Source organism: Cebus imitator, unplaced genomic scaffold, assembly GCF_001604975.1.
Source record: "Cebus imitator isolate Cc_AM_T3 unplaced genomic scaffold, Cebus_imitator-1.0 Scaffold527, whole genome shotgun sequence".
Lineage (NCBI taxonomy): Eukaryota > Metazoa > Chordata > Mammalia > Primates > Cebidae > Cebus > Cebus imitator.
Genome location: NW_016107842.1, coordinates 1,033,241 through 1,039,222, shown reverse-complemented (window position 1 = coordinate 1,039,222; position 5,982 = coordinate 1,033,241). Strand labels below are relative to the sequence as shown.

Genomic DNA, 5,982 nt, shown 5'->3' with positions numbered 1-5,982 from the left:
TTAGTAGAGACGGGGTTTCACCATGTTGACCAGGATGGTCTCGATCTCTTGACCTCGTGATCCACCCGCCTCGGCCTCCCAAAGTGCTGGGATTACAGGCTTGAGCCACTGCGCCCGGCCAACCTCACTCTTTTTAACAGCTGCATATGGTATATACCAGAGTTTATCCAACCAATGTCTTATTGATAGGTAATTTGAGTTATTTCCAGTTTTTGTGCTCTTACAAACAATAATGGAATGAGCATCCATTCTTTTGACAGTTCTTACTATAGAACTTTTTCTTATATTGGCGTAATATCCCTTTTAACTTCACTTACTGGTCCTGAAAATAGTTGCCATCTTTCTGAGTCTTCTCTTGTATTGAAACATTCCTCACCCATTTGAGCGTGTTCTCCTTTTGGATTCCTTCACTGTCTTCCAGATGTGGTCCACTTTGTCAGTGTTTAATAGTATAGTGATATAACTGAACACTGTCTTGGTTGTGGTTTTGCCTAAATGGAGAGGGTGGGATTGTCTGTTTTCTTTCTTTCTTTTTTTTTTTTTTTTGAGACAAGGTCTCACTCTTGCCCAGGCTAGAGTGCAGTGGCACTGTCATGGCTCACTGCAACCTCAGCCTGGGCTCAAGCTATTCTATTCTCCCACCTCAGCCTCCCAAGTAGTTGGGACCGCAGGTGCATGCCATCACGCATAGCTAATTTTTGTATTCTTCCTCTTATTATTATTATTATTATTTTAGAGACAGGATTTCGCCATGTTGCCCAGGATGATGTCAAACTCCTGATCTCAAGTAATGTGCCATCCTTGACCTCCCAAAGTGCTGAGATTACTGGTGTCAACCACTGCGCCCAGCCAGGATTATCTGTTCTTTTAATTTAGTTTACAGTTTTGTTAGCTCTTATGGCTGCTGTATCACTTCAGTTCATATTGAGGATAGTCAGTTAAAGCTTTACATTTGGAGTTCGTGGGTCCCTGGAGCACCTGATAAAAACTGTGGACTTCCAGTCACCTCACCCTACCCTCCAAATGCATTGACACACAGTTATTACTGAACTTCAGGTGGTTCACGAGTCCCTGGTGTTTCTCTTTTCTTTATGAGTAGACATTGTTGATTATTACTTTGCTGAAGTCATAGGTTCTCTCATTCTCTCAGTGCTGTTACATCATCAAAAATTCAGTGGGAAACTGGGTCAGCCTTGGCATTACCCAGTGAGTTCATGCTGCCTCCAAGTGTGGGGCGCTTTTTTGTTTTCAAGGGGTATTTTTCAGCAACACAGGATCTACCTCAGGCTAACCAGTCTGTAGTCTACCTCAGGAATCTGTCTGGCTTCTAGTCCTGTCCCATTCATCACGATTCCACACAGATTGCAGAAAGCAATTACGCAGCCTTATCTACGAAGCCTCAGGATCCCAGGACATGATTTGTGAGATCCAATGACTTGAACTTGGTGAGAATAATTAGCTAGTTTTTCTTTTTGTTCTCAACCGTCTTGGATTTAAGTTTCTTCTTAGTAATTGTATTTAATCCTCAGATTGGAAAGAATAAGACATTATTAGCTGAGAATGGAAATAAAATAGTAGGGTTGTTTCTTTGTTATTTGTTAATATTACATTAACCACCCAATGGGGGTGGGGTTCACTCTTTAACATATAAAATGCCATTTATTCCATATCTCTTACTTTGTAAAGTCATAGTTCGTCCTGAGGCTTTAGCCTTATTCACTATGTTCTTGTAGCTTTATTTCACTCGTTATAATACTTTCTTTTTGTGCCCAATTTTTACCATCTGTTGTAAGTGGTTTTTTAACATCTGAATTCCAGAAAGCTCTCGGTGCAGCACATCAGAGTTTTTAGATACTTTCCCCTTTTCTTCCTCTTATCAGTGTATTTTGCAATTATGCAGTCAGCATTATGCTTTTGAGAGCTTCCAAGCCTTCTTGAGCTTCCTTACACAGTTTCTGATCTTGGAATTGATCCTAATTTTCCTTTGAAAAACTTGAAATCTGCCTATCCAATATGTGCAGCATTCTCCTTCCTTTGTTTCTTGATCTCCAAACATGGCTGCTTTCTCTAAAGCTTCCTCCCATTTGCACGTTACCAATCATGTTTCACTAGTGAGGATTAGGTCCGAAGTAACAGTTTCTCTCATTTCTCCTCTATCTTCTAAACACTAAATTTTTACACAGGCAAAAGCATGTCATCAGAGGCACTGATTAAAGCTGAGTGACACTTTCACAAATATCCCCTGGTCATTAATAATAGCTAATAACAGCTGATAGTTTTTGCACACTGCCACATGACAGGCACCATACTAAATCCTTTTTACGTAATCTCACTTCTCTCCTGTCATAGGGTTATGAATGTGTTATCCCAGTAATACAGTTGAGGATATGGGCTTAAAGATATTTACCTGTGTGCCCAAGACTGCCACAGCTTTTGAGAGCCAAAGTCAGAAATTTCCTAAATTGGATCGTTAATCACCAGACATGGTGCTTAATTACCGTACTTGACAGGATTCTATTATTTGAAAACCTGTGTATCTCTCAGACCACTGGATGTGCACAGTAGGCCCTTAAATATTTAATTTGAGGTTTATGATTCTTGTTGATTTTCAGAGTATTGCCTTTTAACTCCAGTAAGTCAATAAGAAAAAGATGAGAAAAATAGGTAAGGCACACTGTTAGGCAATTTATAGAAGAAATGAATGGAAAATGAAAATATGAAAAAATTCTCGGTTTTTTTTTTCTTGTTTTTTGGGGGGTGGGGATTCTGTTGTTTCGAGACGGAGTCTTGGAGTCTCGCTCTGTCACCTAGGCTGGAGGGCAGTGGCATGATGTCAGGTCACTGCAACCCTTGCCTCCCAGGTTCAAGCATTTCTCCTGCCTCAGCCTCCTTAGTAGCTGGGATTATAGGCGTGCACCACCACACCCAGCTAATTTTTGTATTTTTTTGTAGAGACAAGGTTTTACCATGTTGCTCAGGCTGGTCTCGAACTCCTGGGCTTTTAAAATCATTTTGATGGAGAACCATTTTTTGAATGGCAAGAACTCTTTCTGTTTATAAATATGATACACAAAAAAAACAAAGAATGCACAAATGTTTGTGTGAGCTACCGTGCCCAGCCCACTTTAACTTTTTATGTGTGAAGTAAAAGTAGTAAAATAGAAGATCTTAGGTTGTTCTCACCTTTTTTCCTTTATTATTTGTTTTATTGAAATTACTTGTTTGCTAGTATTCATCATTTGCTATGATTTTTCCAGAGTTATTTGTGCTAGGAAGAATTGGGCTGGATGTCCAATCACTGTAATTCATACGATCGATTTTTTTTTATTAAGAGCAATTATATTGTCTTTTATTTGAGAGGGATCATTAGGCTCATTCATTGAACATGTTAAATGTTTTAATAAATGAGTATATAATGTAAAGATTTTTCTAAAGAGTAATGGAAGCTGTGTTGTAACCTTCTGGAAATTATATGAGCTTTGAAGTAAAATTGTCCTTATTTAAGGTTCAGATCCCAGCTCTACCAGTTTTAGTTACGTAAACAATTTGGGCAAATTACTTAACATTCTAAGCCTCAGTTTTCTTATCAGGAAAACAGGTATGGTTATCACACTCTAACAGGAGGAATAAATTAATGTGAGATGCACATGTAAAGCACCCAGTGCAGTAACAATGTTAGGTTTTTTTTTCTTTTTCTTTTTCTCTTCCATTGAGTTGGAGTCTCACTCTGTCACCCAGGCTGGAGTGATCTCAACTCACTACAACTGCTGCCTCCTGGGTTCAAGCGATTCTTTTGCCTCAGTCTCCCGAGCAGCTGGGATTACAGGCGTGCACCACCATGCTCGGATAATTTTGTAGTTTTAGTTGAGACAGGATTTCACTGTGTTGGCCAGACTGATTTTGAACTCCTGAGCTCAGGTGATCTGCCTGCCTCAGCCTCCCAAAGTGCTGGGATTACAGGCATGAGCCACTGTGCCTGGCCAGTGTTAGTTTTCTTTCTTATGAAGTTGAACAAGGGTTTCTCAGCCTTTTTTGTGCCATTTACTGCTTTGCTGATCTGGTGAAGCTTATGGAAGGACTGCTTCTCAAAGTAATGATTTTAATGATAAAATGCCTGACATTACAAAGGAAATTAGTTATATTGAATACAGTTAACAAAATACTTAAAACAAATTTGTTGTGCTTTTTGTTTTGAACACTGTTTTGGGCTAAGGCAAGAAATAAAGTAATGAATGCGTTAAAGAAAGAAAGAAAGGAGGAAAGGACAAAGAGGAGAAGCAAAGAGAGGAAGCTCACAAATGTATATACCTGGTTTTGACTCCCTCCCAAGCTGTCATCCCAGATTCCCAACAGGCTCTTAGACATTTCCTCCTCGGCACCCTACCAATGAAGTTGAATGAATACCTCTCCCAAACCAGCTCATCTTCCCTGTTTTTCCTTATTGATATCACCACATTCTCTATCACCTTAAGTCTAAATGCTCAAATCACATTTGAGTCTTCATTCTTTCACCCTATTTCAAATCACTCATGGTTTTCTGTAGATTTTAATCTCTATACTAGTTCCTATTTTCCAAATTTAAAACCCTCTTATCCTTGTCTTATTACACAGGATTTTTCTGCTTGGTCTCCAACTTCCTGTGTCTTTCAAAAAGTTTCTCTTGAATGTTTTGGGCCAGTTTAATATATTCTATATTTCTAATTCTGCAGTACTCACAGATGTGCTGTTTGGCTTCATACCTAATTGTCACCTGACTGACTTACCTATTGGTAAATTTATATTTGTTTTCACTTTCCCAAATACATTCTAGGTTCTTTAAGGAAACGGATCACATCTTATACTTATTTTTGTTTCTCCCTATAGCGCTTAGCACAATACTTAAAAGTGCTTTATTTTTTATTTTTATTTTTTGAGATGGAATCTTACTCTGTCTCCCAGGCTGGAGTGCAGTGGTGCATTCTCAGCTTACTACAACCTCCGCCTCCCAGATTCAACCAATCCTCCTGCTTCAGCCTCCTGAGTAGCTGAGATTACAGGCGTGTGCCACCACATCTGGCTAATTTTTTGTATTTTCAGTAGAGACGGGGTTTCATCTTACTGGCCAGAATGGTTTCAATTTTCTGACCTTGTGATCCACCCACCTCAGCCTCCCAAAGCATTGGGATTACAGGCATGAGCTACTGTGTGTGGCCAAAAATGCTTTAATTTTAATTTAATTTTATTTTATTTTAATTGTTTTTGTAGAGATGAGGTCTTGCTTTGTTGCCCAGTCTCAAGTGATCCTTCCACCTTGGCCTCCCAAAGTGCTGGGATGACAGGCATGAGCCACCACACCTGGCCAAAAGTGCTCTATAAAATCTTGGTAGTCATCATAATTAGGTAGCTCCAGCTCCAAAAGCAAAAGGGAAAATGTTTGCCAAGCATAGTGGCTCACACCTGTCATCCCAGCAGCTCAGGAAGTTGAGACAGGAGTATTGCTTGAGGCCAGGAGTTCAAGACTAGCCTGGGCAACACCAAGACCCCATCTCTAAAAATATATAGTAATAATAGTAATTTTTTTTTTTTTGAGATGGAGTTTCGCTCTTGTTGCCCAGGCGGGAGTGCAATGGCACGATCTCGACTCACCGCAACCTCCACCCTCTAGGTTCAAGGGTTTCTCTGGCCTCAGCCTCCCGAGTAGCTGCGATTACAGGCGTGCACCACCATCCCCAGCTAATTTTGTATTTTTAGTAGGGAAGGGGTTTCTCCATTTTGGTCAGGGTGGTCTTGACCTCTCGACCTCAGGTGATCGCCCACCTCGGCCTCCCAAAGTGCTGGGATAATAGGCATGAGAATAATAATAATTTTAAAATAAAATTTAAAAAATTTGACCTAATATCTGCTGTTTTTTTTTTTTTTTTTTTTTTTTTTTTTTTTTCTTGTTGCCCAGGCTGGAGTTCAATGGCATGTTTTTTTTTTGTCAGCTTCATACTTTACAAGCTT

The 5,982-nt window shown here is 39.6% G+C and overlaps 1 protein-coding gene across 1 annotated transcript in view; it reads left to right on the top strand.

Moving 5' to 3' along the window:
• The window catches only part of KLHL15 (kelch like family member 15), a 46,369-nt gene that overhangs the window by 38,476 nt on the left and 1,911 nt on the right, over positions 1-5,982 (top strand). The gene's annotated exons all lie outside the window — the stretch shown is intronic.